Source organism: Octodon degus, unplaced genomic scaffold (assembly GCF_000260255.1).
Source record: "Octodon degus isolate 3935 unplaced genomic scaffold, OctDeg1.0 scaffold00059, whole genome shotgun sequence".
Lineage (NCBI taxonomy): Eukaryota > Metazoa > Chordata > Mammalia > Rodentia > Octodontidae > Octodon > Octodon degus.
This window is the reverse complement of record NW_004524635.1, coordinates 3,192,435-3,218,409: the sequence shown is the minus strand read 5'-3', so window position 1 is coordinate 3,218,409 and position 25,975 is coordinate 3,192,435. Positions and strand designations below refer to the sequence as shown.

Below are 25,975 nucleotides of genomic sequence, written 5' to 3'. Positions count from 1 at the left end.
AAAAAAAAAAAAAAGAAAGAAAGAAAAAAAAGAAAGAAAGAAATGAGGAAACAGAACAGAAAGGGAAAGTACATGGCCTGAATAAAAGGAAAATGGTTTGTTCATCTGCCCCACAGACTGTCCTTGACGTGAATATTCTTTCTCATGTTCCTGGCTCTCAGTAATTAACAGGGAGACGGACAGACCCACTGCTCCCACCATTCAATCTTCCTTCTTTTGATTTATTTACAGACTACAAAAGGAACTTTATTTCCAATGCAGGACAAGAAGTGTTCCTAAAGCTAGACATTTCCTTTCCTTTTTTTTTTAAACAACTGCTGCCATGTACCCAGCCAGCATTTTTCTCTCAAAAACTTACTTTTCAGGGGTCTTTTTAGAACTTCTGTTTAACATTATAGTTTAAATGTACTTTTTATCCTATGGAGGATTAGGTGTGATTGTGTGCTTCACAATGGCAACCTGCAATGACTTTTATAATTGTTAGCTACAGGGAATTTATAGTTACATTTATTTATTTATTTATTTATTTATTTATTTATTTATTTATTTTGGTGGAACCAGGGATTGAACTCAGACCCTTATGCTTGCCAGGGAAGCACTTATTCCACTGAGCCATCTCCCTGGCCCTATAGTTATTTTTAAAGAGTATGACAGGCTTTAACAATTAGTTCATAAGAAAACACAGTAAACAGGAGACACAAATTATTTTCCTCACCTTCCCAATATGATCTTAAACTCTGTATTTTTGCTAAAAACTCAATGTAAATAAACCCTGACAGTCTTGCATACTGAAAATCTGATTACCAGACCAAAATAATAATAATAATAATAATAATAATAATAATGAGTAATAGCTCTTCAAATCCAGCATATATGTATATTCTTTATTCATTACAGCAGAAGGGGAAAATCTGGAGCCTGACAGAACTAGACCCTAAGGTCATTACCAATGTATGGTAACTAGTTGATCCTGACAAGCGGCTTCAAAGCTATAAACTTATCCATGTGTTAAATGGAGTTTAACAACTGAAAACTTGGTCTTATCAAACATTTTGAGATTTTAAATGTTTCCCTCTTTTGTTTTAATTTATTTCAACATTTCCAGTGTTCCCTAAAAACTAAAACTAAGCAAAACAATCACTTTGAGTTCTTTTAAGTCAGGTTAAAATTAAACCACTTCTGAGAGGACAATTAGGAATGTATTTTAAAGATACACGCTGTTAGCACTAAAAATACACTTGGTTCTCATATTTAAGACCAAGGAAAAATTGAATAATATCTCAAATGGGTGGGTCAGGAATTTGGCTCAGTGATGCCATGCTGCCTGGTAAGCATGAGGTCCTGAGTTCAATTCCTGTACTCCTCCCCCCAAAGGGGTGGACCTCAAATGGGGTAAATATTCAGGGATCAGAATTATAACTGAAAAATAATATAGTTAAGCTTAATAAAACCAGCTCAATTACCTTCCTTTTCCTCATTGATCTGATATAAACATTTAAATCAGAGACTCGGAATTTTTGTAATTTTTAAATTCTGAAACAATTTCAGACTTCTAAAAACATACACCTTCGTACAATACAAAGCATTCTAACAAAGAATTCCTGTATGTTCTTCACCTGGCTTCCTCAAATGCTAACACCATATATAAACAGCACAACTATCAAAATCAGGATATTAACACTGGTACTATTTTATTAACTAATGCACATACACCTTATTCAATTTTTTTTTTAACTGTCCTACTAACACCCTTTTGGCCGAAGGCTCCACTGAGAATCCCACATTACACTTGGTTATCAAGTTTCAGTTCCTTTAATCTGGTATACTTCCTCAATTAATCTTTCATAAACTTGACACTTCTAACAATTTCTGTCAGTTAATCTGTAGTGTGGCCTACAGATGTGTAATTTATAACTAAATTCAGGGCATGCGTTTTGGTCAATACTATCACAAAAGTGATGCTGTGTCCTCCTCAGTACATCATACCAGAGCGTGCACTGCATCCATTTATGTCTGTTTTGACTATATATTTTTTCCTAAAATGTAGCACAAAGTATGTGCCTCTATCTTTCCTCAGTTACTAAGTCATGTTCATTGTTTCTCCCAAAGAGCCCTCAAAACTGTCTACATGCCTCATCCTTTAGCAAGGTCATTGTCAAATGGATTAAGCCATTTTCTTTAAATCCCTTTTGTTAATAAATTGGTTAATTTTACTAACCAGTCATGGGAAAATCCATCAAACCGTTTTTATTAAAAGCTGATTTTTATACACACGTACACAGTGTTTGCTTTATAATTTTAACTTCATTTGTAAACTTTACAATATATTTTAAAAATCATCTTTATGAACTCTCTTTGCCAAGTAACAATAGACATCTTGAGGTTGGCATATAGACAACAAACATTTGTGTTTTTAAAGCACTGCTGGTTTCAACTTTTAAAAGCCAGCATTTTCTTGTTGGGCACCATGGCACATTGTAATCCCAACACTCAGGAGGTTGAGGCACGAGGACGTCCACAATTTCAAGGCCAGCTTGGACCACAGAGTTAGTGCAAGGTAAACCTAAACTACGTGAAGAGACCCTGTCTCCTCCACTGGAAAGGAAAAAAACAAAAACAAAAACAAAAACAAACAAACAAAAAAACTAAACTAAAATGAAACAAAGCCAGCATTTTCCTAATCAGTGGCAGGTTAACGAGTACTCCATTAAAAGGGCTTAATGACAAACTGAAATTCATTTATTTACTCATTTTTTTTAATTTACTCATTCGTTATGGTAGTACAGTATTGACCACAGAACTTTTGCACTGGGCTATAATTACATCTTTCTTTCCCTTCCTCCCTCCCTCCCACCCTCCCTCCTTTTCTTCCTTCCTTCCTTTCTTTCCCCCCCGCTTGTCTTTTTGATTCAGGGTCTCATTATGCAGTTCAGGCTTTCCTTGTGGTCACTTTTTAGCCCAGGCTGGTCTTGAACTCATCTACCTCAGCCTCCCAAGTGCTGGAATTACAGGCATGTGTCACCAAGCCTAGCCCTTCATACCCTTCTATTATTTTGTGGCAGTATCTCCCCAAAGTGCAAAATTGTCCAGGGTAGGATAAAACTTGTGATCCGCCTGCTTTTGCCTCCTACATTATGCCACTACACCTGGCTAAAAAATTGAAATTTTTCCCAGTCTGGAGCTGGGACACGTATACTTCAAGGAGGCAGAAAGCCTGGGAGAAAGCGGCCATGCCCAGAAAGGTACTCGCCCACTCCAGTCGCTCGGGAGGGTTTTTGCATAGGTAATTTAAACAGCCTCTGGATTCTCTCAGCTGATTCCTTCCTTTAATTAGGCCAATTTATGGCCTTTTAGTGACAGATTTGAAAGGGAAGAAGTGTAAATAACACCAAAGGAATGTTGACACAGAGCTCCTTTATTGTAGGAGATCCTGCTCCTTACTTTTTAAAATTTTAATTGAGTCAATTCATGGCTTTAAGTGATGGGTACTCTTGGGTAACTTCAGCTGAGTCCTAGAATTTGTAGTGTTCTACAATTGTTAGCTATGATTTTCGTCTTTATTCTTAGCTTTTATTTCTTCTATCTTATCTCAGTTCTAGTGAATACATGGTTCTGAAAGTCCAGTCTCTGCTTAATTCCTTTCATTAGAATCAAATTTCTATATATCACCTGCTACCAATCCTATAAAATGACAGTTTAATAATCTAAGAATGATAATCCAAGAAATGATACTGTTTTTATTATTGCAGATATCTACCACAGAACATGTAACATTTCTGTCTTTCAGTCAAAATATGTTTCCCAGTGTATTTTAGTTACCGCTTTATAAAGGAAGGGGAAATGAAGTCCACCACTGGAAGCCAGTGTCAATTGCCTCAATTCTTTGTCTTCATTTCAGCAGTAGCAGCTACACTTTTTTTTCCTTTTCAGAATTGGCTAGAGCTAATAAAATGATGGTTAAATGCCTTCTCTTCAAACTACAAGGATTTACGGAAGATTTGAACAAATGTAAGAACCACAAAACGATCCATTTGAAAGCACAGTGAAAGAGGAATGAAGATGTCTGAAGAATCTACACAAATGGAAAACAAATTCCTTTGCTACAGTTTGAGCGTGCCCCAAAATTTTGTACTGCAAACTTAACCCCCCCAAAATCTTATGTTGATGGTATTTTGGATTCAAAATGGGGCTTCTATAAAATAATTTGGATTAGAGGAAGTCAAGATAGTGGAATCCATATGACTCCATTACTTGCTTCATAAAACAAAGAGAGATTCTAGCTAGTTGTTCTGTCTTCCCAAGTGATGTCACTCGCCACCTTCTCATGGTCTCCACCAGTAAAAAGACCTTCACTGATGTGGTCACTTGACCTTAGACTTCTAGAATCTAAAATGATTAAAATTTTATTCTTTATAAACTACTTCTCCTAGAGTATTCAGTTGTTTTAATAAAAAATGTAGTATTCAGTTGTTTTAATAAAAAATGTAGGGTGATATTTGTATCTAAGAATTATTTATGCACGTTTGTTACTTGCCATAACTTTTCATGTCCAAAAGCCTGTGTATCTCTCAGATGTCCATACACTGCATTATAAAGATCTCTACAGACTGTCAAAGAAAAAAAATTAAAAGTTAGGAGTATTTTAAAAGTGAAAGCAGCTAATCTAGATAATTCACATCTCAATAGCAGATCTCCCAGCTTGAATCATAGTTAATTGCCTCTTTCCAGAGCCTGTGGTTAAACGTGCTCTTGACCAGAAAAATGCCTAAGAAAAGCTACTACTGGAGGTTTCAAAAGTATCATCTTAGCAGAAAGAAAAATAAAATGTATGTGTGGTATCTAATTAGCACCAAAACATGCCAGTATAGTTTACTGAATGTTTGCCATTATTTTCCAGTTAACAATCTCACTCAAAATATATCCCTACTGTGCAAAAGTCATACTGTACTAGGTTATTTAAAAGATACTTTTAAGCTATAATTTTTCACTTTTTGTGTTTTAAGATTGGGGGGTCATTGAGAAAGGGTCAAACGTGCTTTTTGGTTTGTTTGTTTTTTTGGTGGAACCAGGGATTGAACTCAGATCCTCGCACGTGCCAGAGAAGCGCTTATTCTACTGAGCCATCTCCCTGGCCCCACACATGCATATTTTGATATGCTTTTGTGTGTTTGTTTTGGTAATGAGAATCGAACTTAGGACCTTGTGCTTGCCAGGCAGGCACTGTGGTGCTGAGCTATACCGCCAGACCTTTGACATGCTTTGCACACTGCAATCTTTTTCCCACGTGTTGATACTACTGATACTCAGCAGCAGGATATTTATACCAGTAATGAAGACACACACTTATTATTAGTAATATTGAAGAAAGAGGTCTTGTGGGTTCAGAAAACAGATAAAGTGATGCCTTGAAAGCCTTTCTATAACCCCAAAAAGCAAGAAAAATAATTAGTACAAAAACTATGTTTAAATAAAAATTGGTTCAGGCTGGGGAGATAGCTCAGCAGTCTAAGCGCCTGCCTGGCAAGCGCAAGGACCTGGGTTGGATCCTTGGTACTGCATGCTATGCGAGCCCTGGAAGATCAGGCATGGTGGCACACACCTGTATAATCCCAGCGCTGGGGAGGCTGAGACAGGAGGATCACTATGAGTCTGAACTGTGTAGCAAGACCCTGTATCAAATAAATAAATTAAGTAAAAATTTTTAAAAATGGTGATACTTTCATTTGCACAATTTAAGTCTTGAATAAAGACAAAAATTATTTTGTAAATAATATAAAGAATCCAATATTCATCCTTATGTGAAAACAAATGTACAAACAACTTTTACAAATGACAATTTGTTGAAAAAACATGAGGCTTGAATTATTATTTGAATTTGAGTCCCAGATTTATTTAATATTTGTTCTGATACTTACTTGACCTTTGTAATGCTAAAGACTCAATTATGTTTTAAGTGAGATAACAACTCTGTCAACTTTGTATATACTGTAAATTATTGCTACATGCTACTGTTCTTACTAATTCTATTGGTAACAATAATACAATACTATAAACAGCCCCAAGTTACAATACTGTCATTCATTACTCTAACTGCTGTAATCAAAACCAACAGTAGTATGGAAGTTTCATAGGGTCTTGATTTTTTCTCTTACAGGAAAAAAAGGTGAGTCAAGTAGAAGGGCACCTGGTTTGGTGCCAGAAAACCTGTCCCTGTGGACCTCCCTTTCCACTACTGACCAGGCACATCAACATCTCTTCTAGTCCAATAATTATTCCACTTCTCTGAGTAAAAAATTATCAAAAACTGGTTGCTTAAATATCCTGCATCTTATTCCCTCATAATGACAAAGATTTACACTTGATAAACATATATGGACATTAAAAAAAACTAAAAAAAAAACTTTCTTCCAAGTTCTGGAAGCTCATGACTCTCCGCAGTTGGTATCCAATACCCCCTCGAGCCCATTTTCAAACTCACTACTCTCAAAGAACTTTCCAGGGTTGAGGTCTATTTCCAATTAGGGATGAAATTATGATCTGATCAAGAAGAATAATAGCACAGAGGTAACAGTAGGACTGCAGAACTCAGGGAGAGGATGTGGGGAATCACTGATGTCATATTTTTCCCTAATCTCCAAGAAAAAAAACTGTCAGAATAAATGCTTTTATCATCCGTGTAACAAAATATATAGCTGCATTTTTGCAGAGACTACAGTGATGCACACCTGTCACCACTTTTAGTCAGTGCCCAAGAAGTCTTTAAAAGTATTTGGTTTCTTAAAAAATTATTCAAGTGATTTCAAGCTTTAGTGAAACACACTTGGGTTAACACCTAGAAATGGTTAACACCTCAGTAAATAAACACAGTTCTTATTCTTAAATAAAAACACAACCACTACTGCCTGCCTGGAAGTTCAAAGTTACATGGTACTTTGTCCAAATGCAACAATTTCTTAGCCAAATTTTGTCATTAATTTTGTTCTTCCTTTTGTTAAATAGATTTTATAAAGTTTTTCTTTAAGTGATCATTTACTACAAGTAAAAATTCAGTTGTCTCAGATCTATATTAGGTAAAGAAACTTAGGACCTTTGAAATTACCTGGTTCATCTTTGTTTTAAAAAATAATTAAAACAGCACTCACACATGTACACATAAATCATCAGGTGCAAGCTCAGGCACATGACCTCTCTGGTCAAAATCCTTAGTGATTTCCTCTCTCACACTGCCGAAGTCTTTATGCTCTTAACGCTTACCATGGTCTGACCCCTGGCTTCCTCTTGACCTCCTCTCCCCCAGCTCTGCCCATGTCTCATTTCTCTTGAGCTACACTGGTTCCCAAATGGTTCCTCTTACAAGCAAGTGTACTATTTCCTGCCTGAGACACTCCTGCACCAGAGGAATTGGAACAATCTTCAGGTCTCTGCTCAAAGGCCTTCTCTAATCACCTTATCTGAAGTAACGCACTCACCACCCACCCCCAGCCTCTCATTCCTACCTCCATCTGCTGAAAGCACTCATCTGGGCTTCTTTCCCAGCTTGACTTTGCTACACCTTCTCACATAAGATACAGATTATTTCTTTGTTTTCTTCATCCTTCCTTAAAACATAAACTCCAGACCAACAGGAATTTGGCTTGTTTTTCTTTTGTTTTGTTCATTACTACACCTCCAGAACCTAAACAATATGCTCAACTTTGAGGTATACACCAAGGACCTGTTTAAGGACTGGAAGACTCACTTAGTAAGATGATTTTCACATACTGTTTTATACCAATATTCCATTTTCTACATTTCAAAATGATTTGTACAATTTACTCACACTTGTAACCAGACGTTAATTGAAATAATTCTACAGAACTTTTGAGAACTGGACTGCCTTTGATTTGCTTTTAAAATACAAAGTAATATATAAGGAGGTTGAAAGTAAAATGATGGAAAAATACATACTACACAGGCATTACTCTTTTAAAAAAGCAAGCACAGCCATATTAGTATAAGATAAAATAGTCTTTAAAGCAAAAAAAAAAAAAAAAAAAAAAAGACACTAAAGACCATCAGGGATACTATACAATGTCAAAAGGATTACATCCTTAGGAAGACATGAAAACTTCAACATGTTCCTCCAGGCCTGAACAACTGGTATAGATGCATGATTGCCCCATCGGGTGGCTTGTACCACTGTTAGTGCAAACAGGTGTAATCACTTGGATTGGTCTTTTTTACTAAATTAAATCAGAGGCACCTGGCAACAAGACACATGAATTAAATCAGAGCCACCAGGCAGTAAGACATGTGAATTACAGCCCTGACATGGACATGTAAGTATGTACTGGATTCACAAAAAAGTAAACAGATTTAAAAAAAAAAAAATTCTACAATTATAGCTGGGAATTTCAATCCCGTACAATCAGCAATTGCTAGAAGATGGAAAAATAGCAAGAATTTAACAAGTAATTAACTATTGAGGCATAACTGACATGTATAAAAGATTTTACTTTTACATTGAATTTTAAAAGCCAATGGTGGCTGGGGAGATGGCTCAGTGGAATAAATGCTTCCCTGGCAAGCACAAGGGCCTGAGTTCAATCCCCGGTTCTGGAAAAAAAAAAAAAAGCCAATGGAATCAAACAACCAAACAGGCCCTATCTTGGGCTATAAAAGAAAATTTTAAACAAATTTAGAAGTATTAAAATCATAGAATGTGTGCTCTCTGCTATTATGAAATCAAACTAGAAATCAACAGGCCAAAAACAGGAAAAAAAAATTTTCAAATTTTTAAAATCCAAACAATGTAATAAATTCTGGGCAAAAAAAAGTCTCAAAAGAAAACATACATAGTCAGGTGTGGTGGTGTACACCTGTGATACCAGCACTTGGAAGGCTGAGGTAGGAGGATCTTCACGAGTTCAAGGGTAGCGTGGGCTGCACAGCGAGTTAAGAGGGCAACCTGAACTATAAAGTGAGAGACGCTGCCTCAAAAACCAAAACCAAAGCCAAAGCCAAAGCTAAAAACAAAACCAAATCCAAATACAGAGACACATGCACAGCACTGAATGAAAATGAAAACATATCATTCAAATGGGTGAGGGGCCGGTGAGTGACCTCAGTGGGCTAAAGCACATGCTTAGGCAAGCTTAGGCAAATGCAGGGACCATGGTGTGATCCTTGGCACCACATGCCACACCAACTCCATCCTCAAGGTGGGCAGAGTCAGCCACAGAGTCTGAGAACTGGAGGGTAACTATGAGTCTAAGCTGTACAGTAAGACCCTGTAACAACCAAATACATTAATTAAAAAAAAATGGGTGTGGTAGAAAGGATATTTACACAGTCAAGAAACCTGATCAATACTATATAGGTGACCAAGCTTAACAACATTAGGGATAAGGCTGGGTGATTACATATGCCCTTGATACAAGATGAAATGGTGTGTTACCTGTGCTTTTTCCCCCTAAATCCAAAACACCCTATTTAATCATGAGAAGGACACCAGATAAATGGTAACTGTGGGAGATGTTAAAAAACCTCACTCACATTCTTCAAAACTGTCAATGTCAGGTGTTTTTAACTCTTATGTGAAGACACAATGACAGGGGAAGTGGAAAAGCTGGGTCTAATGGTACTTTTTTTTTATTATGAATTTAGGACATGGTCTTACAGGGTCTACAGGGTCTCACTACATGGATCAGACTCATAGTGATTTTCCTATTTTCAGCTGCCCAGTCTCAGTCTCTGTCTCAGCACACCCTGGAGGCAGGACCGACAAGGCACACCAGGAATAGAACCCTAGTCACTGTACTCTGCCAAAGCAGGTGTTTTAGTTCACTGAGCTATCTGGCCAGCCCACTAATGATGCTTCTAATCCTAGATTTGCTGAGGAATCTCCTCACTGACTTCCACCGTGGTTGCACTGGTCTACACTCTCATCAACAGGGGAGAAGGGTTCCTTTTTCCCCAGTAACCTTGTCAGCACTTGCTACTGGTTGATTTCTTTTTCTCCTTTTCTGGTACTGGGAATCAAACTCAGACCTTGTGCTTGCCAGGCAGGTGATTATGCCACTGAGCTATCTCCCCGGCCACTGTTTGATTTCTTGATGATAGCCATTCTTTCTGGAGTTATACGGAATCTCAGTGTTGTTTTAATTTGCATCTTTTGAATGACCAATGATGTGGAAAATTTTCTCATATATTTGCCACTGTATTTCTTATGAGAATTGTGGGTTCATCTCAGATGCCCATGTTTGGACTGGGTCTTTAAATTTGGGGAATTTGATTTTTTTTTTCAATTCTTTATATGTTCTACTGGCAAGATCATAAGGAAAGGCAGTTATGACTTTAGCAAAGCCTTGATGGAAAACTTTCAGGCCAGCAACAAGGCCAACTGTGCCATCCTCCAACTTCTGTATCAATGGTGGCAAATAGAGCTACCGCCTTGGAGGAAAAAATATTAAGGAAATTTAACAATCTCTCAAAGCCTGACATCTATAAATCTCTTGCATCAACACATTTGGAGCTATCCGACAGAGAATTTGCCCTTTTATTCAAGTACATTTTTGTTTACTAGTCTGTCTTACTACCTTGAGAAAATATAAAAAATACATTTACTTTTAACTGCTTTTAGCAAATGCAAGGCAAACTACAAACAAAAAATTATAAGCAATTTTATACTTCCATAGTAGTTAGCAAATGTATTAAGTATTCATTCAATGGACTTGGGGTGCAGGGGTTGAGACAAGGTCTTGCTATGAAGTTCTATGTAGCTCAGGTTACTCAAAATTCAGGCTGGCTTTGAATTCACTATGTAGACCAAGCTGGCTTTGAATTCACAGCAATCTTCCTGCCTCAGCCTCTTGAGTGCTGGGATTATAGATGTGTGCCACCATGCTCAGCTCAATGGATATTTTTAAATGTCTGTTCTGAGAAAGGAGCCTTGCTCATGTTATAAGCCCATTTATATTTGTCTATTTGGAATTTTCAATGTAATATTGAAATTTTGACTTTTAATTACATTTTCTATTATCAACTATAAAATTCCATGTCTATAAATTCCTGCCTTAAGTGTTCATACCAATAAACTCTAGCATATTCATCAAAAATACATGCCTAAAAGAAAGGAGAGTTTGAATCTTTAGTATCTCCCAAAAGGCCATATTTAAGGCTCAGTTCCCAACCCAATCCACTGCTAATTGGCAGTAGACTCTTGCTGGTGGTGGTAGGATGTAGAAGGAAGTATGCTCACTGAAGTGTGCCCTGAAAGGAGATATCAGTATCGCAGCTGAACCTCCTCTTTTTTTAAGTATTCTCCAAGGTTTATAATGAAACAGTTTGACTTACGTTTACCTACTTTATCTTCCAGCAGGTTGTTTCTGTTGAAGATGCAGTTCTCTCATCCATTTTGAATTTACCTTAGCATATGGTGAGAGACACAAGTCTAGATCTAATCTTCTGCATGTGGTTAGCCAGTTTTCCCAGCCCCACTCATTAAAGAGGCTATCTTTCCTCCAGTGAATGCTTTTGGCCTCTTTATCAAAGATCAAACAGTTGAATGTGCTTGAGGTTTTTTTTTTTTTTTAAATAAAACAGAATACAAAGAATGTTTAACATTCATTAAACTTTAATTTTTTAAATTTATATTTATATATTCGGTACAGGGTCTCACTCTGTAGCTTGGAGGTAAGGCAGGCCCGGTACTGGGGATCAAACCCAGTCTTTGTGTTTGCCAGCCCAGCACTTAGACTGCTGAGCTATCTCTGAGGCCCCTTGAAATTGTTTCTGCATCCTCTACTCTGTACCACTGATAGATACTTCACCAAAATGCATCTTTTTTTGTTTTTTTTAAATGTTTTTGGTACAGGCTCTCACTACACAGCTCAGACTCACAGTAATCCTCCTGTTTTAAGCCTCCCTAGAACTAGGATTACAGTTGTGAGCCAATACGCTAGACCCCATACCTGCAAGGATTGAACCCTGGTTACTGCACTGTGTAAGCCGATGCTTAGTCTGCTGAGCTATCTCACTGGTCACAAAATGCATCTTATTTTAGGTCACTGATTTTTCATTATTTCACAAAACAGCAATTCTAACTTCTGTACTTTCCCACCTGATCTTTTTACCTGAAAGATCCATTCAACATTTCTATAAAACATTGCGTGGCTAAGCATGCAATATTGGTTTTTGCCTGGTACCTAGAGAGTCAATGGATACTTTCCACTGAAGCTTTACTTACTCTGTTCGAAGAAGAAAGAGAGAAAAGATAAAGTTATATACCTTCATCGTCTGAAAGAATGGAAAAAGCAGTTTCAGGGGAAACTTTTTTTTTTTAAAAGAAATTTTTTAAAATTTTTATTTATTTATTTGTGTGTGTGTGTGTGTGTGTGTGTGTGTGGCCAGCTCAGCCCACCAGGGGGCGGGGCTGGCTGGCATGTGGTGCTGGGGGATTGAACCGTGGTCCCTGTGCTTTGCTAAGCTTGTTCTAAGTAGGTGCTTTAGACCACTGAGCCATCTCACCAGCCCCTCAGGGGAAACTTTTGACTGACCTTCTCCAACATTTATTACAGTTACACTCAAACCTGGTTGTAAGCACAATAACATTCTAATCTGCACTGGCTTATACAAGTATTTTTTCTAATTAAGAATTGCCTAAAGAATTTTACATTAGTGAAATGGATTAAATGACAGTCAAAGGAAATGAGCAGTATATCAGATTCCATACTACAGATTAAACTTTATGTGGCATTATAATAATTACAGAAAATCTTTGAGGCCCAATAATATACAACCTCAACCATTGTTAAGAAGATTTTTGCCATTAATTATAACCTTTTCTTACTTAATGTACAAAATTCCTTGTAAAATGAAAAGATTTAGGAAAAAACAAGGGAAACACACATCTCAATTTCTCCTTTTAATCTTTCCAATTTCAAAACCAAAATCTCAACAGTTGCTCAAAGTGAGTCTCCCAAGAACCAGAGTGAGGGGTGGGTTGGGGGATTGGGAAAGATGATAAAAAGTCAGAGCACTGACACTTTTCTCTCTTTTTTTAAGATTACAATTTATAAAACATATGCTACATATTAAAAAACACAGATGAAATTTTTTATACTGCATTTGGGTATTTCCAAGAACCAAAGGTCAGTCCTATGTCTTCTGAGCATGAGCTGCGTTTGTCATGTTTAAGATATCTGTTCCTTCTCATCTTATCTAACTGATCTCAATTTCCACAGTGCTTTAGATAAATCAATCTAATGCCTAAACACTATTCACGTTGTAACTCTTATTTATTTACCAAACCAGAACATTTTTAATTTTTTTTGATTTTTTAAACTTTTTAAATTAATTTTAATGAGAAAGAAATAGCAATGAGGCAGTTTCAAAACAGCTTAATAGGACAATTACAATAATTAATACAATGCATATTGTTGTCTTCGTAGTAGTTATTCTCAGTACAAGATGCAGACGTGATCTCTTGTCTAAACAATATTAGCACAAATCTTTCTTCTCCTTGAAGTATGAGAAGTAGCTACATATCTATCCTATTTTGTATATATGCATACATATTTTTTTTTGCTACAAAAGGTCTTTCATTTATATCCCCCATTTTTGGTTTGTTTTGTCTTGTCAGAGATGGGTGCTCCACTGCTGTTAGAGAAACTGTACAAAAATTTTACTTTAAAGAGGAAAAAACAAAAAACAAGTAACAAGAACAAAGACAAAAAAACAAAGCAATATAATTGGTACAGAATTTCAAAACAATAGAAAATTATTGATGGTTGTTATATTACATACTGTTATCAAATTTGTTACTCAAATTACCATATACAGGCATGCAAAGTTCAAACAATTAAACATTAACTCTTTCTTTCAATAAACCTTATTATTTTCCTTATCCTTTTTAATTTTTATTTTTTACAATATATTTTCAAGAAGAGTAGAAAACAATAGAAAATATTGGAAATGATAGATTTTTTAAAAAGCAAGGTATTCAACAGTGGTTGTTATATTGCATATTGCTATCCTTAAAGTAGTTGCTCAGGTTACAGATATCAGCATATGAGGTTGGTCAAAGTAAAATATTGTAGCTAGTACAGCACGTGGGGCCAGGGATTGAACTCAGGTCCCTCTGTTTGCCAGGTAGGTGCTTATGTGTATTTCTTATTAAAAGAAAAACCCCAATGGGGGTGAGATATCAAGCCAGTGTGGAGCAAGCAGCTTCCTAAGGTACCTTGGCAGCTGAAAGAAAATCCTTAGGACACCACAAGATGCTTGGGAAGGGTCTGTTAAAGCTCATGTCTCTATGTCCCCTGAAAGACTCATGTGGTCAATGGTGAAGCTTTTCAGAAATAGTTGGATTTCAAGTGTGTGATGCTTGAATTAAAAAATGTGATGACACTCTAAGGACAGGTAGCCTGGATCGGATAAAAGGGACAGAAAGAGAACTGTCTTCTCCATAGCTGTTTTGCTGCTTTGTGCCTGCCCTGCTGTGCCACCCTGCATTGGAGCCAGTGGATTATGGACTGAAACCTCTACAAACTGTAAACTAAAATAGACCTCTCTTCCTCTTAAAAAAAAAAAAAAAAGTAAAATACTGTAAACATTAACTGTTACCTTCAAAAAAACTAGTAGAAATTAGTAGTACAATTATCTTACTATCTTCTGTATATACTTACATGATTTTACCACTTCTAGTGTTTTCCTATCTTTTCTCTTTTCCCCATCTCCATTGTTCACTCTTTATGTTCAGCTTCTTTCTGTTTTACTGTATCTATTGTACCTTTCAGATTTTATCTAGTCTTTCAGGTTCTTATACTAGGGAGACAATGATATTTACACATGTGAGTTTATTTCACTTATGAGTATAACCTCTAGTTGCATCCATTTACCTATAAAAGCCTCAAGCTTATCTTTCTTTATAGCTGAGTAATACTCCATTGTATAAAAATATCACATCATGGGGGCCTGGCCCTAGCTCAGGCCTTTAAGTGGCTGCTTCCACAAAGCTGTCAGCCTCAGGTTGCTGGAGTTCGAACCTCACACCTCTCCAGCTGGCCAAAAGTGCCCTGAAGGCATTCGAGGAACAAAAAAAAAAAAAAAAAAAAAAAAAGAAAAATAATTGCAGGGGGCCTGGCCCTAGCTCAGGCCTTTAAGTGGCTGCTTCCACAAAGCTGTCAGCCTCAGGTTGCTGGAGTTCGAACCTCACACCTCTCCAGCTGGCCAAAAGTGCCCTGAAGGCATTCCAGGAACAAAAAAAAAAAAAAAAAAAAAAAAAAATCACATCTTTTTTATCCATTTCTCAGGTGATGAGCATCTGGATTGTTTCCAAGATTTAGCTATGACAAATTGTGCTGCTATAAGCATGGGTACAAATATATCACTGTGGTATGATGACTTCAGTTCTTTTGGAAAAATACCTAGAAGGCGAATAACTGAGTTGAATGGGATTTCTAATCCTACTTTTTTGAGGGGTCTCCACACTGATTTCCACAATGGTTGTACCAGTCTACACTACCACCAACAGTGGAGAAGGGATCCTTTTTTTCCACAGCCTTTCCAGTATTTGTTATTAGTTGATTTCTTGATGAAAGCCATTCTTTCTGGAGTGAGATGGAACCTGAGTATTGTTTTAATCTACATTTCTTGAATGATCAGTGCTGTGGAATATCTTTTCATGTATCTATTTGCCATTTGTATTTCTTCTCTGACAAATGTGTATTTATTTCAGATGCTCATTTTTGGATTGGATATTTCAATTTTGGGGGCCTGATTGTTTTTAGTTCTTTATATATTCCAGATAAAAGTCCTTTGTCTAAATGACTGTTGGTTAAGATTTTTTTCCCAATGTGTGGGTTGTTTTTGCACTCTGTTAATATCTTTTGATGTGCAGAAACTTCCTTGTAAGAGGAAATCCCAGTTGTTGATTCTTTGAAGTATTTCCTGTGTAGTGTGCTTTTTGTTCATGAACTCTGCCTATGTCTTCAAGATTTCTACCTACTTTCTTTTCTTTTTTATTTATTCTTTTTTCTACTTACTTTCAATTCCAGTAGAGTTAGTGTTTCTGCCTTAATATTTAGATCTTTGATTATGATGTTGGTTTAATGCATGAGGATAGATCTAGATTCAGTTTTAGTGTTTGGCATGTTGAGACCCACATTTTCCAGTACCGTTTACCAAAGAGGCAGGGCCAGCCAAATAGCTCAGTGGATTAATGCGCCTGCAAGCAGGTGCAGGGGCCAGGATTTCAATCCCCAACTCTGTCGTGGTGGCCCCACCCCTATGGCGCACTGAGACAGCAACTGAGATTGGGCGTGGTGGTGTGCACCTTAATTACAGCTCTTGGGAGGCTGTAAACAGGAGGATTATTATGAGTCTGATCTAGAAGTGAGACCCCGAACACCTTTGTAGAACATTCCCTAAAAAATCCAAAAAACAAAACAAAAAAAAAGATGCTATCTTTCTTCCAGTGAATTTGTTTGGTCCTTTACCAAAGATAAGGTGACTGAGTGTCATTGTAGTTGTTGTCTGTATCTTCTAATCTCTGCCATTGATCCTCCAGTCTGGCTTTTTTTTTTTTTTTTTGGCCAGCACCATGCTGATTTTATTACAGTTTTGTAATACAATTTCAAGTCAGAGATTATAATATCACCTGCCTTGCCTTTGTTGACCAGGATTCCCTTTACTATTCTAGATCTTTTCTGGTTTCAAATGAATTTTAGGCATGGTTTCTTTAGATCTGTGAGGTATGCGAATAGTATTTTGATAGGGATTGCATTAAATCTGTCTAACAACTTTGGAAGTATGGCCATTTCATAATGCTGGCTTTTCCTATCCAAGCACAAGGAATATCTTTCCATTTTCTGAAATCTCTTTGATCTCTTTTTTCCACAGTGTATAATTTTCATTATATGGATATTTTACTTCTTTTGTTAGATTAATTCCCAAGTATTTCATTTTTTTGGATATTATTATGAAGTGTGTTGGTTCTCTAATTTCTTTCTCAATGAGTATGTTGCTTGTGTATTGATTTTTGAGTGCTAACATTGTATCCTGCTATGCTACTGACTTTCTTCATTAATTCTAGGGGTTTCCTGGTGGAGCTTTTTGGGTTTTCCATATATAGTATCATATTATCTGCAAATAATGACAGTTCAACTTCTTCCTTTCCAATCCTTATTCCTATTATTTCTCTCTCTTGTTTAATGGCTCTGGCTAATGTTTTCGGAACTATAATGAATAGGAGTGGTCACAGTGGACATCTTTGTCTTATATCTGATCTTAGAGTAAAAGTTTTGAGTACTTATTTATTTTGGTAGTACCAGGAATCAAACTCAGGACCTTGAGGTAGCTAGGCAAGCACTTATTCCACTGAGCTATCACCCCAACCCTGAGTTTTTCATTATTTAGAATGATGTTGGCTACTGCAAACCAGAACATTTGAAAATGAAAGAAGTGGCATTAATAATTATGCCAGGACAAGAGGGGTCAGGACATAGAGATTTCTTCATATTGTCATAATTCTGCCTCCTCTGTTGGATGCTTAATGATATGGGTGTGAAAGAAATTTACTGTAATTCTCAAAGAAGCATTAAACAAAATATTCAAATGTTACATGCTGGAAAATGAATGAAAAAATAAACTAGAGGGAAATTTCACAAGTACTTATAGAAGCACAAGTAAATACACTTTGCAACTCTGCTGGACAAAGTCTAAGTTTGTGGATCTATGGGTCTGAACATAAACAGTCAAGAAGTCTAGCACCCCACTGCTAGCAGTAATCTTGATGTGTCTCTTCAATGGATTAAGAAATGCCTAGCAGTTTAGTAAAGCACACTCCTCAGTGTACCTGGGTTGGTCACGGAGGCAGAACCATAGGTATTACATATGTTCTTCATCTGCTTATCTGTGACACTAAATCCCTGTTCTGCTTCCTAGCTGCATGAATGAAGTAGCCTTGCTCTGCTGAACACTTACTTCTACCATAATGTTTCTATCTTGGAGCTTGCTGGCCAGAGACTGAATCTCCTGAAACTGAGCCAAATTCAACCTCATTTTAGTTGTGGGTGTAAGGTATTGCATCTCAAAGATGGGAAAACTAAATAAAGCCCCAGCTTCCAAGAAAATAATTAAGAATAGAAATTATTTAAGCTATCCCATCAGAATAAACTTATTTTGATGTTCTTTGCATAATGATAAGAGACTTAAAAGTGTTCAAATCTTAATAGTAAAATCTTAACAGTTAACATCATTCAAGAAAACTCTATGGAGAGTACTGTATATGCTTAGAATTGAGCAATCTAGGAATATATATCTCACCTTGAGTTCCAGCAACAGACTAGTAGGCAAACTGTAGAAAGAGTATACAAATTGAGTATTTTCATTTGCAATATATTACATATTATCAAAATTTAAATCTTTGTCTCAAAGAGAAAAAAAGATTATTTTAATTCTTAAAATAATAATTTTGCTAGTGATCAAAACTACTATATGCCTAGCATGTTCAAAACAAAGTTTTCTTGACACTAAATATGGACCTATCCTGCCCTGCTTCCCATTAACTTCATACTAGCAGATCCAGTTTTCATTAGGACTAGTCCTGGTTGGTGGCAGAAACCAACTGATGTTAAAATATTTATAGTTTCATTTAAGTTCTACTTGGTTTGCTGGAGAGACATAAAGCTGCAGTCTTTGTCATCTATGCCACTTGCTTTAGGTAAAAAATGATCCCAATTCCACTATGCATTATATAGCACATAATGTAACAACACACACACACACACACACACACACACACACACACACACAATGATCAGAATCTGTTCAGATTATTAAGTTTCTTGGGTTTTTTTTTTTTAATTAAAGGCAGACTGTTGGCAAACATCAGAAGGATTCTCTGCTACAGACTATAGAGACAGTATTGCTCTGATTTTGAACTTACATCCTTCAGAACTGTTTTTTTAAACAACTTGGTTTGTGGGAATTTTTTACAATCACCCTAGAGAAACTCAAGTGTTTAGAATTGACAGAAGCTAATGATATGATGGCAATGGAAACATACTAGTTAAAGCTTAACAGGAGATGTGGAGGCAAGAGAGGGAGAAGAGGTACAGAAAACCCAACTAAAAGCACACTGGTGATTCAGAAGATAATTTACATGTCCAAGATTACAGCTCCTGAGTAACAACCAGAGAGGGACATTCTTTGCTATTAGACCCTGTACTAAATCATGGCAAGCATAGAACCTTTCTAAAAATTGAGTAAACCCTGAAATCATGTTACATAAAAGAAGCCAGACATGCACACATACACATATATATGTACAAAATAACATTTTTATACAATAACTGCTTTTTTTTTTTTGGCGGAACTGGGGATTGAACTCAGGCCTTTGCGCTTGCCAGGGAAGTGCTTATTCCACTGAGCCATCTCTCTGGCCCCTCCTTTTTTTTTTTTTAAATTTGGCGGTACCGGGGATTGAACGCAGGCCCTTGCACTTGCCAGGGAAGCACTTATTCCACTGAGCCATCTCTCTGGCTCTTTTTTTTTTTTTTTAATTTGGCAGAACCAGGGATTGAACTCAGGCCCTTGTGCTTGCCAGGCAAGTGCTTATTCTACTGAGCCATCTACCCGGCCCCAATAACTGCATTTCAATGAAATGTCCAGAGAAGAAAAAATCCCTAAAAAATGATGTGGTATTTTTATACAGTGGAGTATTACTCAGCTATAAAGAAAGCAGTCCAAGCCCAGGCCTGGCGAGTGTGTAGGACAGCTTCCACGCTCCCCTGCACCTACTAGACCCCTCCGGACCCAGCCCAAGCCCAATGTGTGAGTGAGAAATAAATCAGACTCACATTTTTAAAGATCATATTGTCTCCTAGTATAAGAAACTGAAACAGTAAGAGAAACCCACAAGGTATAATAGACATTATGAAAGGGAAAGAAATTGCTCAAAATGAAAGAACAATTAGGATGGGGAAAGGAGAAAAAAAAAGGGGGGGAAAATTAAAAAAAGAAAAAAATATATACATATACACACCAAAGATACCTCAGATAATTGTACTACTAGAATCTGCTAGTTTGTTGAAAAGAACATTTAGTGCTTATATTGTTTGATCAGTTTTGCATGCCAGTATCTTATAATCTGAGTAACTACTTTGAAGACAGTAATAGGCAGTATACTAGCCATTGTTAATTTCCTATCATCTTGTTTTGAAATTCTACATCATTTTTATTGTTTTTTTCCTCTCTTTAAAATTACAAAGAATATTTACTAGTATTTCCTTTTGCTTCACTCTATGTTCAGTAAGGAGGACTCATGGAACGGATCTTTTTGTCCAGTGACCTCTGAATTTTTATTTGCTCACTATTTTCCAAGGACACCTCATTCCTGTTGCTTCAGTGTCTCAACATTTTGTTGTCATTGGTCTCAGACACTAATTTTCCATCTGCGATTTTGTGGATGGTGGTTCTCTGGATGATTTGCACCAAGGTGCTGCTACTGTCCAGGGCATCGCTGAGACTGAAATCGCCCCCATCTTCCAGCAGGTGGTGGTACATGGCGATTTCAGCCTCCAGCTTGGCCTTGATGTTCAGCAGGGCCTTGTACTCCTGGGCCCGGTGCTGCTCCTTTGTTCATGTCTGTGTCACCTCAGACTCCAGGTGCAGCAAGACACCATTGAGTTGCTCCATCTCCCTAGAATAGCAGGCCTCCAGGTCTCTCAGGCTGTTCCCCAGGCCAATCTTCAGATTTCTCATGGACTCCAGGTCAGTCTCCAAGGACTGGGCCACGCACTTCAGCTCTGAGTGTCGTCTTGGCAGCTCCAACCTCAGCAGGCTGTGAGGTAACTACTGTGGTGCTCTTCTCCGTCTTCTGGGAGCAGTACTTGTCCAGCTCTTCTCGGTTCTTCTGAGCCAGCATGTGGTACTGGACCCTGATGTCCACCATAATCTTGCTGAGGTCCTGAGATGTGGGTGCCCCCACCTCCACAGTCAACCCAGAGCCGGCAATCTGGGCTTGAAGGCCTCTGGCTTCCTCCTCATGGTTCTTCATGAACATCAGCTCTTCCTTCAGAGTCTCGATTTCTGTCTCCAGCTGCAGCTGAGTGATCTTGGTGTCACCGATGACCTTGTGAAGCCTGTGGATGTCGTTCTCTAGACTGACGCATGGCCAGCTCCATCTCATACTTGACTCTAAAGTCATCAGCAGCAAGACGAGCATTGTCAATCTGCAGGACAATGCAGGTTTTGTCCACAGAATTCTTGGACATCTGAGCCTTCAGCTCCTCCAAGTCTTGAAGCAATGGCCCCAGTCTCTGACTGGTGACCCCTTCTTCTCCGGTGTTCCCGGAGCTTGCTTTCCAGCCTCCAATTTTCCATCTCCAGGCTCCTCACTCTCTCCAGATAGGAGGTCAGGCAGTCGTTCAGGTCCTGCACGGTCTCCTTCACAGTCTAGATGCTGCCCATACCAGCCAGACCCCCAGCTACTCCCGTGGCCAGGCCCACAGACGCCATGTCGTCCTGGAGGATGGTGGAGAGAGACATGGAGACCTGGGAGCCCTAGGTGCCAGCACAGACTCTGGCATCACTGCTGGTCAGCCCGACCAGTTGGCTGGGGGCCCAGAGTAAGCCCAGGTACCAGTAGTTGGTGGAGAAGGTGGTGACCAACTCATGCTGCCCAAGAAGGAAAGCGAGAAACCAGGACTCAAGTTCAGGTCACCTGGAATATATCTTTCATATGATAGAGAAAAACGTGTAGAAGGTAATTCTGGGAGCAGATCTCAGACTAGCTAAGAATTCGTGGTATGAGTAATATGGCAATGAAGTAGGAAGTGGGAACAGGATTACAACATGAGAAATGGAAACTGAAGAGATGAATGTAAGTCATTCTAGAGGACTGCTTGCAATGTGTTAAAAGAAGACTCAGGCTTGAGACGGGGTGTGGTGGTGCATGCCTGAAATCCCAGCTTTTGGGAGGTTGAGAACAGGCGGAACACTATGAGCCCAATTTACATATGAGACCCTATAGACTCTGTACTAAAATACAAAAAAAAAAAAAGACTCAGGATTAAATCAAAGTGACTAGCAGAAAAACTGTGAAAACAACAAACAGAAGTTAGGAAGTTACTTTGTGGATATATGGTCAGTGAATGTGGTTATAGGTTTAGTAGGCATATGACTGACCCACCATGGAGTGCATACTATAGCCCAGGGAAGCCGTGCCTGAGTACAGGTTGCTATTCACGACACAACTGCTTTAATCACAGCTTTACTGGGATAAAACTCCCCCAAAAACTACACATATTCAAGAAATACTATATATTATATATTTGAGTATATATCATAAAATTTATCTTTTGAATATACATTCACTATATATAAAGAGAGAGACAGAGACAGGGAGAAAGACAGAGAGTGAGCAAGAACAAAAACAAGCACCAGAGAGAGATATCAGCAGCCAGCAACCTCCTGAGAGATCTCAAGAAGGAACAGCCTAGCTAAGCTACCTTCAAATTTCTAATCCACAGGAACTATATGTCAATAAAAGTCACACCAATACAGTAAGATAATGTGTTATATAGCAATAAAAAACCAAACATTATTATACCACTCTAGCTTGAGTCCTAGCATTCTGCTGATAACGCAGCAGCCAAGGGAATCAGATACTTGACACAGTATCTAGCACCTAAGCCATCATAATTGTGTTCACCACTGTCACCTAATCTTGTAAACAAATCATAGTAAATTTTAGACTAACATGGCAAATACCTATTTTATCTCAATACTAAGGGTAATTCCAAAATAAAGGCATTAGTGACCTTGTGTATTTTGTTCTTAAGCAGACACAGATAACAGGTAATGAAATTAGGGTCAACAGCAAGGAATGGCTGAGTCAAACATGGAATTCCACTGTTCATGCTATGGGCACTGTTCGTTCTAAGGGCACAATATTTGGGGGACTCTATAAAAACTTAAGACTAAGATTCCTCAAACTTACTTCTGTAGAAGGGGTCATTTAATTAGTCTGAAGAAATGTGGAAGTATGTAAAATTAAGCATATTTAAAACCAAATTAGGCTTGCATCTAAAAATCTCTGTATCTTGAATTACTATTCAAACTGCTGATCTCTGAGTTCACTTTTGTTTGCCTAATAATTAGAATCATCTAACTAATCTTTTAAATGAATCCAATTTAGTTTTAAAATTCTACAACCTTTCAACAAAAACAAAATAAATGTGATAATTCATAAGTAGTTTTCTAGAAAACGTGACATTTATTTATTTATTTATTTATTTTTGTATTTTAGGGAAGGGTCTACAGGGTGTTCAGGGTCTCACTACTAGATTGGACTCTAGTGATCCACCTTTTTACAGCCTCTCAAATGCTGGGATTACAGTCACGTGCCACCACGCCCAGTCTCAATTGCCATCTCATTGCGCCCCACGGTTGGGGTCGGCAAGGCAGGCCTGGGCATCAAACCCCCAGCCCCTGTGCCTGCTTGCAGGCGCTTTAATATACTGAGCTATTTGGCCAGCCCTGAAAACATGATTATTTAGTGGTATCTATAAAAAAATTAAAATGTGGGGCTGGCCAAATAGCTCAGCGGATTGAAGCACTTGCTTAGGCAGATGCAGTGGCTGGGGTTCGATCCCTGGCATGCCATGCCAGCCCGGCCCCCAGGGTGCGTTAAGACTGTGATAGAGACTGGGCATGGTGGCACGTGCCTATAGTCCCAGCTCTTGGGAGGCTGAACACAGAAGGATCACTACAAGGCTCTATGTAGTGAGACCTTGTAGACCCTGTCCCAAAATCAAAAAGAAAGAAAGAAAGAAAGAAAGAAAGAAAGAAAGAAAGAAAGAAGAAAAATGTGATTCTTAAAATGTTTTCTACTTTGCACACACTTGCTGAGCTTCACTTCTGGTTTAAAATATGATGAAAGATAACAATATACAATATAACAACCATTTTAATTTCCTATCATCTTGTTTGTAAATTCTATATCTTTTTAATTATTTTGAAATTTTTTTATTCTATTTAAAATTTAAAAAGAAGTGCATACATTTTCATTTGCAATTAGCAATAAACCTCCTTGGCTATGATACCGCCACTGCACAAAACTGACACTTTCATTTAAATGAGTAAACATGTGCTGGTGTTTACTACAGTGACATTGAAATTTTGATACAAAAATCAAAAACACCATAAACATATCACTGTAGACAAGGGAGAAGATATAAGAAAGACAAATTTTGGAAGCTGGCAAAGGTATGACAAGTAAAAATGATGTAGCAGATGTGAGAAACTTACACTTGAATATATTCAGTCAACCAAAGATTACTAGGCATGAAAGGATCAAAAAAACAGAACTTTAGAAAAGACTATACAGAGAAGATTAGAAAATAAACACCCTTGTTAATCCTCAGAAAGAAAATATTTATGACCATAAAACTGTAACATTATATATCATTTTGTTTTTAAAGGATGGCAGCATTCACAAACAGAAAAGGAAAATAGAAACACAGGCATCACATATACCCTTTCCATTTCTTTGAATTATAAAGGACGTGATGCTGCCAAATTGTTCACCGCTTTTCATTATAAAGTGTATGATATCTTTAAATTATTAAACAAAAGGACTTCTGTGAACATACTGAGGAAACAGTGTCAATCTACCTTAATCAGTTAAGTTATAAGCTTTCTTAACGTCCTTGCTGAGTTAATGTTTAACAACAGAATGTGCTTTAAAGAAAAATCTAAAAATGAGTAATAGGTCTAGATTGGTGGGGAAATAGTCAAAATTCTTCCATATTAAGCTTTATCAGTTCAGCCAGATTGTGAAATCAGTGCCCCGCTCAATAGCAGATCTTACTCTGTAGGTGTCTGCTGGTTCATTCTTGCTTGTCATTCCAGATGGAGTAATATTGTAAGAAAGCAGAGCCAAGAGCAGTGAAGTGAGGAAAATAAGTACACCTCCAGTCATATCGTTCATCAGTGCAACTAAGCAACATTAAAACTTGCAGTATAAACAAAATGGCTATAACTATTTATTTACCTCTTTATTTTGATAGGAAATCTGCTATCTATAATCTAAACCAGAACATTTTATCTTGACAAATGTAGCTGTTTAGCATTATATATAAATAAAATGAATATGGGAGAATTGTATATTGAATTAATGCTGTGTTTTAGGTAGAAGCCACCAATAAAATATTTTTAGTGGCTTTAAGTAAAGGACTATTTTTTTTTATAGAAGCCTATCTTGGTTCCTGGGTATGGATATCAAAACTACAGCAATGTCAGCTGTTCAGGGAACTGAAGCATGTATTTAAATGATTTGCTCAGGTCACAAAGAACAAGCTACTGTGGAACTACAGTGGCACACGCAGTAGTTAATTTATAATCACTGTTACACAAGATAATTCAGTTAGTTTCTCTTAGCCTTTTCAGTGCCCAGGAAGGTTTCTAGTACAAGCTTTCCTAAATGCTTTTTCAGTCTCTTCTTTAACTACCATTTACTTTTAGAAGTTTATCAAAAAAATTATTAATGTGGTCATGTGAGTACTTCAACAAAATAATGAAACCAATTATTAAAGATCCAGCATTAAGAAAATGAACAAAGTTTTCACAGTAATACTGTTAAAGAACATCAAGGTAAAATGCAATGAGATCAGTTACAAATTGTAACTGTCAAAAGAAAAGGAATATTAAATGTTATCCTTTATAAGGATTTTAACTGCAATTTCCAGGGTCACGCATAGGTCTCTGAGACTCCCTTTCAGAGGGTGAATGAAGCTAAACTATTTTTATAGTAGTAATATTAAGATCTCATTTGACTTTTTTACTGCATGGATATTTGTCCTACTGTAAAAGCAATAATATATAAAACTGCTGGTGCCTTATCTCAAATCAACACAGTGGTACCATACTATAGTACTTGCAGCTCGAAAAGAAATTAAAAGGTCAGTTTAAGTTGCTCTTTTTTTTTTTT

At 37.3% G+C, this 25,975-nt stretch overlaps 1 protein-coding gene and 1 pseudogene across 1 annotated transcript in view; both read right to left on the bottom strand.

Moving 5' to 3' along the window:
• LOC101585338 (ubiquitin-conjugating enzyme E2 E2) overlaps positions 1–25,975 on the bottom strand; it is a 324,620-nt gene that overhangs the window by 232,925 nt on the left and 65,720 nt on the right. The window lies entirely within an intron of this gene.
• Positions 20,386–24,967, bottom strand: LOC105742546 (annotated as a pseudogene).